This window comes from Chiloscyllium punctatum, chromosome 30, assembly GCF_047496795.1.
Source record: "Chiloscyllium punctatum isolate Juve2018m chromosome 30, sChiPun1.3, whole genome shotgun sequence".
NCBI lineage: Eukaryota > Metazoa > Chordata > Chondrichthyes > Orectolobiformes > Hemiscylliidae > Chiloscyllium > Chiloscyllium punctatum.
Window position 1 is genome coordinate 42,433,114 of NC_092768.1, and position 12,724 is coordinate 42,445,837.

General features: G+C 53.8%; 1 long non-coding RNA gene and 1 pseudogene across 1 annotated transcript; one reads left to right on the top strand and one right to left on the bottom strand.

Annotated features, from left to right (window-relative positions):
* The first annotated feature begins 10,095 nt into the window (after positions 1-10,095).
* Positions 10,096-10,233, top strand: LOC140455760 (U1 spliceosomal RNA; annotated as a pseudogene).
* Positions 10,234-10,829: 596 nt separating this feature from the next.
* Positions 10,830-12,360, bottom strand: LOC140455447 (uncharacterized). Its single transcript, XR_011952849.1, has 2 exons — positions 11,517-12,360; positions 10,830-11,254 (listed from the first exon to the last, which is right to left on the bottom strand). It is a non-coding gene; the product is annotated as an uncharacterized lncRNA (long non-coding RNA).
* Between the last annotated feature and the right edge of the window lie 364 nt (positions 12,361-12,724).

The window sequence follows — 12,724 nt, forward strand, 5'->3', positions numbered from 1 at the left end:
ATATACAAACTAATGGCAGAATCTAAATTGTACTTTTTCTGTAGGCAGTGCTGTTATACTGCAGCTTGCCTTCTCACGGCTCCGTTAACTTCCCTCTCCAAGCAAGATCCGTCCTAACTTTAAAACCGTTAGGCGGCCCCCATACCTCTGCTGCATATGTGACCACTTCCCTCTATTGCCTCACGATATCTCTCTACATGCTACTTAAATACCTTCCCTCTTAACTGCTCTCAGTCACCATCTGCTCCAAGTCTTACCACCATTTGCTGCTTCGTCAACCTACCAAGCAAGGGCATCAACACCCTGAGCGACAAAGTGCAAAATCCAGCCCACCTCACGCCTGGGGGGAGCAATGCCTCATCTTCCGCCTTCGGACCCTCCAACCACACAGCATCAATGTTGACTTCAGCCGTTTCCTCATCTTCCACCCCCACCTCATCTCAGACGCGCCCCTCCACTTGACTTGTCCCACCTGTCCATTTTCCTTCCCACCTATCCACTCCACACTCCACACTGACCTATCCCCATCAATGCTCCCCAACCCCCACCCACTTGCATCTACCTATCACCTTCACAGCAAGCTTCCCCCAGCTCCACAACCACCTCCAGTCCAATTACCGCTTTCACTCTGCTCCAAGTCTCCAGTCTGCTCCAATTCAGCTCTCAGCCATTATGTACTGATACAGACCTCAGCCATTCTGTACTGACCCAGGCCTCGAATCCTGTCCCATCCAGCTCTCAGCCATTCTGTCCTGACACAGGCCTCTAATTCGCTCCCCCCCCATCCAGCTCTCAGCCATTCTGTCCTGATACAGGCCTCTAATACTCTCCAATCCAGCTCTCAGCCATTCTGTATGGATACAATCCTCTAATCCGCCCCCATCCAGCTCTCAGCCATCCTGTACTGACACAGGCCTCTAATCCGCCACCATCCAGCTCTCAGCCATTCTGTCCTGATACAGGCCTCTAATCAACTCCAATCCAACTTTCTGCCATTCTGTACTGATCCAAGCCTTGAATCCTGCCTCATCCAGCTCTCAGCCATTCTGTACTGATACAGGCCTCTAATCCACTCCAATCCAACTTTCTGCAATTCTGTACTGACACAGGCCTCTAATCCTCCCCCATCCAGCTCTCAGCCATTCTGAACCGATACAGGCCTCTAATCCACTCCAATCCAACTTTCTGCAATTCTGTACTGATTCAGGCCTCTAATGCAGACTCATCCAGCTCTCAGCCATTCTGTACTGACACAGCCCTCTAATCCGCCTTTATCCAGCTCTCAGCCATTCTGTACTGACCCAGGCCTCTAATCAACTCCAATCCAACTTTCTGCCATTCTGTACTGATCCAAGCCTTGAATCCTGCCTCATCCAGCTCTCAGCCATTCTGTACTGACACAGGCCTCTAATCAACTCCACTCCAACTTTCTGCCATTCTGTACTGATCCAAGCCTTGAATCCTGCCTCATCCAGCTCTCAGCCATTCTGTACTGACACAGGCCTCTAATCCGCCCCCATCCAGCTCTCAGCCATCCTGTACTGACACAGGCCTCTAATCCACCACCATCCAGCTCTCAGCCATTCTGTATGGATACAATCCTCTAATCCGCCCCCATCCAGCTCTCAGCCATCCTGTACTGACACAGGCCTCTAATCCGCCACCATCCAGCTCTCAGCCATTCTGTCCTGATACAGGCCTCTAATCAACTCCAATCCAACTTTCTGCCATTCTGTACTGATCCAAGCCTTGAATCCTGCCTCATCCAGCTCTCAGCCATTCTGTACTGATGCAGGCCTCTAATCCGCCCCTATCCAGCTCTCAGTCATCCTGTGCTAATCCGGGCCTCGAATCTGCCCCTATCCAGCTCTCAGCCATCCTGTGGTGACCCAGGCCTCGAATCCTGCCTCATCCAGCTCTCAGCCATCCTGTACTGACACAGGCCTCTAATCCGCCACCATCCAGCTCTCAGCCATTCTGTCCTGATACAGGCCTCTAATCCACTCCAATCCAACTTTCTGCAATTCTGTACTGACACAGGCCTCTAATCCGCCCCCATCCAGCTCTCAGCCATTCTGAACAGATACAGGCCTCTAATCCACTCCAATCCAACTTTCTGCAATTCTGTACTGATTCAGGCCTCTAATGCAGACTCATCCAGCTCTCAGCCATTCTGTACTGACACAGCCCTCTAATCCGCCTTTATCCAGCTCTCAGCCATTCTGTACTGACCCAGGCCTCTAATCCTGTCCCATCCAGCTCTCAGCCATTCTGTACTGACCCAGGCCTCTAATCCTGTCCCATCCAGCTCTCAGCCATTCTGTACTGACCCAGGCCTCGAATCCTGTCCCATCCAGCTCTCAGCCATTCTGTCCTGACACAGGCCTCTAATTCGCTCCCCCCCATCCAGCTCTCAGCCATTCTGTCCTGATACAGGCCTCTAATCCTCTCCAGTCCAGCTCTCAGCCATTCTGTATGGATACAATCCTCTAATCCGCCCCCATCCAGCTCTCAGCCATTCTGTACTGACACAGGCCTCTAATCCGCCACCATCCAGCTCTCAGCCATTCTGTCCTGATACAGGCCTCTAATCAACTCCAATCCAACTTTCTGCAATTCTGTACTGACACAAGCCTCTAATCCGCCCTCATCCAGCTCTGAAGAAAGAAGATGGCTCGGTAACGTCATCTCAGGCTGACGTCATGAGGATCAGCAAATCCTTCTACGCCAGCCTGTATGACTCGAAGCCAACCGACAGCGCGGCCTCCCAGTCGTTCCTGTCCTCTATCACGGAGGTCCTAGATGACGGAACACGAGAGAGGCTGGACCAGCCGCTATCTCTGGATGAACTGACCAAGGCCCTCGAGTCCTTCGAAAAGAATAAAACTCCCGGAAGCGACGGCTTACCGGTCGAGGTTTATTCCGCTCTCTGGGACTTGATCGGCCAGGACCTGCTGGAGGTGTATGTCAGTATGCTTCGGGCAGGTACCATGAGTGAATCCATGAGGAAAGGCATCATCACCCTCGTCTACAAGCGGAAGGGGGAGAGGGAGGAAATTAGAAATTGGAGACCGATCTCACTGTTAAATGCAGACTACAAAATCTTGTCAAAGGTCATCGCCAACCGGGTCAGGTCTGCTCTGGGATCGGTGATCCACCCGGACCAAACCTGTTCTGTACCGGGCAGGAAGATCTCTGAGAGTCTCGCACTCCTCAGGGATACGATCGCCTACGTGCAGGACAGGGGGGTGGATACCTGCCTCATCAGCCTGGACCAGGAGAAAGCCTTTGACAGGATATCGCATACATATATGAGGGATGTCCTCTCCAAAATGGGCTTTGGGGAGGGAATCAGAAATTGGATCAGACTGCTTTACACCAACATTGTCAGTGCAGTCTCAATCAATGGGTGGGAATCAGATAGCTTCCCTGTAAGATCTGGAGTCAGGCAGGGATGCCCCCTCTCACCCGCCTTGTTTGTGTGTTGCATAGAGCCATTTGCCGAATCCATCAGGAAGGATGCGAGCCTGAGAGGGGTGACTATTCCTGGCAGCGGGGGCCTGCAGGTTAAGGCCTCCCTGTACATGGATTACGTCGCTGTTTTCTGCTCGGATCCGCTGTCCGTGCACAGACTCGTGTGCATCTGCGACCAGTTCGAACGGGCCTCGGGGGCCAAGGTAAACCGAGGCAAGAGCGAGGCCATGCTCTTCGGGAACTGGGCCGACCAATCCTCTATCCCCTTCACCGTCAGGACTGACCACCTGAAGGTGCTGGGTATTTGGTTCGGGGGGGCTGGGGCGTGCGCCAAGACCTGGGAGGAGCGGATCAGGAAGATGAGACAGAAACTAGGCAGATGGGGGCAACGGTCGCTCTCCATCGCGGGAAAAAACCTGGTCATCAGGTGTGAGGTACTCTCAGTATTGCTATATGTGGCACAGGTCTGGCCTATCCCCAGGACCTGTGCCGCCGCAGTCACCCGGGCCATCTTCCAATTCATTTGGAGATCAAAGATGGACCGGGTCCGAAGAGACTCTATGTACAAAGACCGGTGCAATGGGGGAAAAAACACGCCCAATGCCACCCTCACCCTGATGGCCACCTTTGTGTGTGGCTGCATCAAGCTGTGCGTGGATCCCCGGTACGCAAACACCAAGTGTCACTACGTACTGAGGTTCTACCTGTCCCCGGTGTTGCGAAGGATGGGCCTGGCCTCGCTGCCGCGGAACGCTCTGAGTAGTTGGACCGTTCCGTATCACCTGTCCTTCGTGGAGAAATTTATGAGGAAAAACACCTTTGACCACAAGTCCATCAGGAAGTGGTCAGCACGTAGCGTCCTTGAGACCCTTCGGGAAAAGGAGAGGGCGGATCCTGTCGAGCGGTTCCCTGAGCAGACTGTCAAAGCCATTTGGCAGAATGCCTCATCGCCAGAACTTTCCAACAAGCACCAAGACGTGGCTTGGCTGGTGGTGAGAAGGGCTCTGCCTGTGAGATCCTTTATGCACGCCCGGACTCTCTGCCGCACCGCACGCTGCCCTCGAAGTGGCTGCGGGGGGGACGAGACTGTCACACACCTCCTTCTGGAATGTGCCTATGCAGAGGAAGTCTGGAGAGGAATGCAGTGGTGCTTGTCGAGGTTCATCCCGAGCAGCGCCGTGACGCGGGACTCCGTGCTCTACGGCCTGTTCCCCGGGACTCACACCGAGACGAACATTAACTGCGCCTGGAGGATCATCAACTCGGTGAAGGACGCTCTCTGGGCGGTCCGAAACCTGTTGATCTTCCAGCTGAAGGAGTTGACCCCGACTGAGTGTTGCAGACTGGCACATTCCAAGGTCCAAGACTACGTGCTGAGGGATGCGCTGAAGCTTGGGGCAGCTGCCGCCAAGGCACGGTGGGGAAAGACCACCGTGTAAAATCGGCCTGCCTAAAGAAGAACAGGGGGCCCATGCGGACGTTTTTTGGGCTCTGCTGATGCCTCAGCCAAATATATGTATATATACAAGATTGAAAAATGCACAGGATTGTAAAGGACAAGAATAAAGTCGAATCTGTGTTTGTAAATATGGACATATGTATGGCATGATCCAATGTACAGACCATCAAATCATTCTATGAATAAAGTATATTTTTGAAATAAAAAAAAAGTGTACTGCCTGCAGGATTTCCCTGGGGCTGGCTACTTTGATGTGACCTTCAGAAGCGTGAAGCAGTGCGAACAGCTCCTGAAGGTCTTCAAGGAGAAGGAAGGGGAGCCGCTGTTTTCCATCTTGTCGGCGACCCCATTGTGTGTGCTTCCTGCACAGAGGAATCGGGTTGTTACAATCCATATGTACAACCCCTACGTTCCAGCGGCTGATGTCCTGACGTTCCTGGGAAGGTACGTCCAAGTCGAGGGAGAAGCCACCGATGTGATCGACCCCTTTGGGATCTGGACCAGTAAGAGGCAGGTCAAGGTAACTCTGAGGGCCGATGACAGTGGGAACATCCTCCACCCACCCTCGAGCTTCGCAATCGGAGGGAGCAGAGGCTACCTGACATATGCAGGGCAGCCCAAAGTGTGCCGAACCTGCGGGAAGTCGGGACACGTGGCGGTGGATTGCAAAGTGACCATCTGCAGGAACTGCAAACAGGAGGGTCACTTGACTAAGGACTGTCGGGAGGAAAAGAGCTGCAACCTGTGCGGGGAGGCGGGCCACATGTACAAGGCCTGCCCAAGACGAGGAGCCGCCACCTACGCACAGATGGCCGGAGGTGGCAACACGAGCCGCGGACCGACAAAGTCCAACGAGGTACCGCGAATCAGCAAAGGAACGGTGCCTGGAGGCACCCAGAAGGAAGGGAAAGGTGTAGAGGAGCAGGCGGCAGACAGCGGGGAGATGCAGCAGCCGACCCAAGCTCCTGCAAGACAGACGGAGGAAATGGAAGAGGAGGGATCAAAGGAGGCAGAGCAGTGGATTATCGTTAAGAACAGGAAAAGGAAACCGCTAGAGGGCCCCAAAGCCACCAAGCGAAGGGGGAAGAGACACCTCCAAGAGGAGGATACAGGCAGCTCCTCCGAGGGTGAGGACGGGCGCAAGAAGGGTCGCCTCCGGAGGAAGAGGCAGAGCGCCGTGGGGAGAAAGGAGGGCAACACCGCCCAAGAAGGAAAAGACGATCCCTCTGAGGGGATGGGTGAAGGCCTCCCCCTACCCGGTGAGAACCAAGGGGTACCCACCGGCCCACAGCTCCAGGGAACTGGGAGCAGCGTCCCAGTGACAGCCCTGCTGTCAGATGGAGAACGGGGCGATGCGGACCCTGGGTCTGACACGATGACACCAGAGCGGGGAAATGACTCCAGCGTGGAGCCGGACAACTACCTCAGCCCTGGGAAGGTCCAGCAGTTTGCTGTCACCACGGGGATGCACGCAGCTACCCCACTGGAGCAAAACCAGAAGCAAATGGACACTGGGAACCCCGTAAACTGTTAAAATGGGGTTTAAAATTGCCAGCATAAATGTGCGTAGCATTAAAGCGGCTACGCGATGTGTTTCAATGCTGGCCTTCCTGGCCAACGTCAAAGCCGATATCCTGTTTCTGCAGGAGTGTGGGATACCGCACCTCAGCAGTTACAGGAGATGGTCGAGCTTGTGGGCCCACGGGCCGTCAGTGTGGTCGGGGGGCAACGATAGCCGCGCCTCCGGCCTGGGTATCCTGTTGCGGGGAGGCAACTTCACCATCTCCGAGGTTAAGGAGGTGGTGGGCGGGCGCCTCCTCGTCGCGGACGTTAAATACAGAAACGCTCCCGTGAGACTAATCAACGTGTACGCCCCAGTGGGTAAGAGTGAACGGTTGGCCGTCCTGCAACAGCTTCCACTGCTGCTGGCTACGTCCAGGCCGGTCATTCTGGCCGGAGACTTCAACTGCATCATTGATGCAGATGGACGATCCGGCGGGGGGGACAGTAAACCGGACGCTACGTCCAGGGCCCTGATGGAAACGGTCAAAGACGCCAAGCTGCACGACGTCTTCAGCGCCCCTGCAGATGGAGCGCAGCGTAGATACACCTGGTCACGGGCAGACGGGTCTATCCGCTCAAGGATAGATTACCTGTTTGTGTCCCGAACGCTCTCGGTCAGATCCACCGACGTCAAGCCGGTGTTCTTCTCTGACCACTGCCTCCTGCTGGCCGACTGTCACCTACAGTACGAACAGCGGGCGGGCAAGGGAACGTGGAAACTGAACACTAAGCTGTTGACCCCGGGAAACATCGAAGAGCTCAAGAGGGATTACGCAGGTTGGGGAACCGTGAAGCCCCTCTTTGAGTCTCCAGCGGACTGGTGGGAAACGGTAAAAGGGAACATCAAGAGGTTCTTCATCCTCAAAGGTGTCCAGGAGGCGAGAAAGAGGCGGGGAAAACTGTCCCAGCTCCAGGAAAGTATGCAGAACCTGCTCCTGCTGCAGACGATGGGGGTGGATGTCACGGAGGACCTCAAGGAGGTGAAGGGCCAGCAAGCCTCGCTCTTCGCCTCGGAGGCCTCCAGGATAATCTTCCGGTCCAGGGTCCGCTCGGTGGAGCAGGACGAGACGTGCTCACGTTTCTTCTTCCAGAAGGTGCACAAAGAGAGCTCCGTGCTCAGCAGCCTGAAGAAAGAAGATGGCTCGGTAACGTCATCTCAGGCTGACGTCATGAGGATCAGCAAATCCTTCTACGCCAGCCTGTATGACTCGAAGCCAACCGACAGCGCGGCCTCCCAGTCGTTCCTGTCCTCTATCACGGAGGTCCTAGATGACGGAACACGAGAGAGGCTGGACCAGCCGCTATCTCTGGATGAACTGACCAAGGCCCTCGAGTCCTTCGAAAAGAATAAAACTCCCGGAAGCGACGGCTTACCGGTCGAGGTTTATTCCGCTCTTTGGGACTTGATCGGCCAGGACCTGCTGGAGGTGTATGTCAGTATGCTTCGGGCAGGTACCATGAGTGAATCCATGAGGAAAGGCATCATCACCCTCGTCTACAAGCGGAAGGGGGAGAGGGAGGAAATTAGAAATTGGAGACCGATCTCACTGTTAAATGCAGACTACAAAATCTTGTCAAAGGTCATCGCCAACCGGGTCAGGTCTGCTCTGGGATCGGTGATCCACCCGGACCAAACCTGTGCTGTACCGGGCAGGAAGATCTCTGAGAGTCTCGCACTCCTCAGGGATACGATCGCCTACGTGCAGGACAGGGGGGTGGACACCTGCCTCATCAGCCTGGACCAGGAGAAAGCCTTTGACAGGATATCGCATACATATATGAGGGATGTCCTCTCCAAAATGGGCTTTGGGGAGGGAATCGGAAATTGGATCAGACTGCTCTACACCAACATTGTCAGTGCAGTCTCAATCAATGGGTGGGAATCAGATAGCTTCCCTGTAAGATCTGGAGTCAGGCAGGGATGCCCCCTCTCACCCGCCTTGTTTGTGTGTTGCATAGAGCCATTTGCCGAATCCATCAGGAAGGATGCGAGCCTGAGAGGGGTGACTATTCCTGGCAGCGGGGGCCTGCAGGTTAAGGCCTCCCTGTACATGGATGACGTCGCTGTCTTCTGCTCGGATCCGCTGTCCGTGCACAGACTCGTGTGCATCTGTGACCAGTTCGAACGGGCCTCGGGGGCCAAGGTAAACCGAGGCAAGAGCGAGGCCATGCTCTTCGGGAACTGGGCCGACCAATCCTCTATCCCCTTCCCCGTCAGGACTGACCACCTGAAGGTGCTGGGTATTTGGTTCGGGGGGGCTGGGGCGTGCGCCAAGACCTGGGAGGAGCGGATCAGGAAGATGAGACAGAAACTAGGCAGATGGGGGCAACGGTCGCTCTCCATCGCGGGAAAAAACCTGGTCATCAGGTGTGAGGTACTCTCAGTATTGCTATATGTGGCACAGGTCTGGCCTATCCCCAGGACCTGTGCCGCCGCAGTCACCCGGGCCATCTTCCAATTCATTTGGAGATCAAAGATGGACCGGGTCCGAAGAGACTCTATGTACAAAGACCGGTGCAATGGGGGAAAAAACACGCCCAATGCCACCCTCACCCTGATGGCCACCTTTGTGTGTGGCTGCATCAAGCTGTGCGTGGATCCCCGGTACGCAAACACCAAGTGTCACTACGTACTGAGGTTCTACCTGTCCCCGGTGTTGCGAAGGATGGGCCTGGCCTCGCTGCCGCGGAACGCTCCGAGTAGTTGGACCGTTCCGTATCACCTGTCCTTCGTGGAGAAATTTATGAGGAAAAACACCTTTGACCACAAGTCCATCAGGAAGTGGTCAGCACGTAGCGTCCTTGAGACCCTTCGGGGAAAGGAGAGGGCGGATCCTGTCGAGCGGTTCCCTGAGCAGACTGTCAAAGCCATTTGGCAGAATGCCTCATCGCCAGAACTTTCCAACAAGCACCAAGACGTGGCTTGGCTGGTGGTGAGAAGGGCTCTGCCTGTGAGATCCTTTATGCACGCCCGGACTCTCTGCCGCACCGCACGCTGCCCTCGAAGTGGCTGCGGGGGGGACGAGACTGTCACACACCTCCTTCTGGAATGTGCCTATGCAGAGGAAGTCTGGAGAGGAATGCAGTGGTGCTTGTCGAGGTTCGTCCCGAGCAGCGCCGTGACGCGGGACTCCGTGCTCTACGGCCTGTTCCCCGGGACTCACACCGAGACGAACGTTAACTGCGCCTGGAGGATCATCAACTCGGTGAAGGACGCTCTCTGGGTGGTCCGAAACCTGTTGATCTTCCAGCTGAAGGAGTTGACCCCGACCGAGTGTTGCAGACTGGCACATTCCAAGGTCCAAGACTACGTGTTGAGGGACGCGCTGAAGCTTGGGGCAGCTGCCGCCAAGGCGCGGTGGGGAAAGACCACCGTGTAAGATCGGCCTGCCTAAAGAAGAACAGGGGGCCCATGCGGACGTTTTTTTGGGCTCTGCTGATGCCTCAGCCAAATATATGTATATGTACAAGATTGAAAAATGCACAGGATTGTAAAGGACAAGGATAAAGTCAAATCTGTTTGTAAATGTGGACATATGTATGGCATGATCAAATGTACAGACCATAAAATCATTCTATGAATAAAGTATATTTTTGGAATAAAAAAAAGGTGGCGCTCCCAGGATGAGGCTATCCCATTGCACTTTGGGTGTGCTGACGCCTGCGATGTCCCCAAATGCGGGATACTCGACTGCAAAATTTGTGGTAGTGGGGGACTGCGTTCGCGCTCTCCCCTGATTTACAAACTAATGGCAGAATCTAAATTGCACTTTTTCTGTAGGCAGTGCTGTTATACTGCAGCTTGCCTTCTCACGGCTCCGTTAACTTCCCTCTCCAAGCAAGATCCGTCCTAACTTTAAAACCGTTAGGCGGCCCCCATACCTCTGCTGCATATGTGACCATTTCCCTCTATTGCCTCACGTTATCTCTCTACATGCTACTTAAACACCTTCCCACTTAACTGCTCTCAGTCACCATCTGCTCCAAGTCTTACCACCATTTGCTGCTTCGTCCACCTTAATGCTTTTAAATAAAGGCCCCCAACCCCACCTCTTGTTTAATGTTGAAATGCCCGGAGTACTAACATACCTGTCCCTAAACTTCCCACCCACTATGCCCTTCTGCTTTGTGAATACTGATGCAAAGTATTCGCTCCCAACATCACCCACTTCCACCAGCTCCACTCATCGATTAAGTTCTACTGTGTCACGTGTACTCAAGTACAGGAGTACGGTGGACAGTATATAATGTCGCCACACACAGGGTCACCTTCCAAATGAACTGTAGCACTAACTATTAAAAGTTTAAACGAAAAACACCACCCAACACCAGGTTATAGTCCAACAGGGTTTATTTGGAAACACAAGCTTTCGGAGCAGAGACAGAGGACACAGAATTTGTACCAAAAACACCGGCGTCTCCAAATCATCACCGAACATAGTTCGAGGCTGGGGATCAGGCCTTGATCGCGGATGGAGATAAGTCCTTAATCGCGGATGGAGATAAGTCCTTGATCGCGGATGGAGATCAGGCCTTGATCGCGGATGGAGATCAGGCCTTGATCGCGGATGGAGATCAGGCCTTGATCGCGGATGGAGATAAGGCCTTGATCGCGGATGGAGATAAGGCCTTGATCGCGGATGGAGATAAGTCCTTGATCGCGGATGAGGATCAGCCGTTGATTGGAGAGTTGAGTCTTTCACACCCAGAGCCAGATCCCAGGCAGGGATCAGCAAACAATCTGGCGCCTTCGGTGACCTGTGGGGAAAGGAAACAAAGTGGTTAAGGTTTCAACTTGCATCTGGACAGCATTATCACGGCCGCACTGCTCGAGTAACTAACGTAACTAACTCAGTCATAACAGAAAAGTCAACCTTCCCCTAGCACCGCCTCCATCAGACACACTTGGGAAAGGGACAGCACCAGGTTAAGGAAAAGGAAGATAAAAGAAAACATCCATTAATCTCGAATTGAAGTCAAAGTTGTAGTGACTCTGAAATAACCAAATAAGATAGCTTACCTCGAACTCTGTCCCCACCAACCACGATTAGCCAGACCTGTGGAAAACATTCGGCCCCTCGCTGAGCTCCAACATGTCCTGCTGGAACGAAGAACTGCAGCCGCTGGAAACCTGAAACAGAAAAGACTGGAGAAGGGAGAAAGTGTAGTTCAGTTGGAGACTCCCGACTCGAAACCGGTTACTTTCTGAGCTAACCTTTCAAAAAAAAGAGGAAGTAAGATGGAAGAGAATGGCAGAAGATAAGGTAGAAGTAGAGGGAAAGAATGAAGGTAATCCATACAGGCTGGATCCCAGCTGAGACTAGCAGAGGAGTGATTTCGGTGGGAAAGCCACAGCAAATCCTCCTGAGCTGAGTCTCCAGCTGCAGATGCAGATATTGACGTGTTGAGCAGCTGGATTTCGTCCAAGTGAAGTGAAGAGAGCGCTGAGCTTGGGTAAAGCCTTTGCTTGATGCAGCCGCCCGAGTGGTTGGTGTCCTCGAAGAGTCCCAGCAGGCAAAGTCTGGCTGGCTTCTTGCAGGACCATGAGGGCCGAGCTCTGGAAGCGCAGGTGGGTCTTGAAGCCCTGGGCGATGTCCCGTCGCAGGCGCTGGAAGGGCAGCTTGCGGATCAGCAGCTCGGTGGGGTTCTGGTAGCGGCGGATCTCTGGCAGTCCCACGGTCCTTTCCCCTCCCAGTGAACTTCAGCACACTCACACTCACACTCACACTCACACTCACACTCACACTCACACTCACACTCACACTCACACTCACACTCACACTCACACTCACACTCACACTCACACTCACACTCACACTCACACTCACACTCTCTCCCCTTCCCGCCCAGTGTCTCACTCACACCGCCCCTCCTTTTATACAGTCCTGAGCCGCTGGCGGCTGGCGCCCGGCGTTTTGTGATTGGTCCAGTAAAACCCGCGTCTGATTGCCGCATAAAGCGCCCCCGCTGATCTCACTGATTGGTTGATATTGCGCTTTGTGATTGGACGGTTTGACAATCCGGGAACAATCACCCCCATATTTGGGAAACTCTGTGTTGTTGGACAGAATTGCATCAGGCTGCCTTATTAGGTTATGATGCTCGTGTTCAGCACAGGGTGCTGTTGTTTTGAGCGCAAAACTTTGTTTCTATTTTGTATGCTTTGTTCATACAAATCTTTGTGAGATTCACAGCTGATGGTGCCATTCACATTCAGAGAACAGGTTC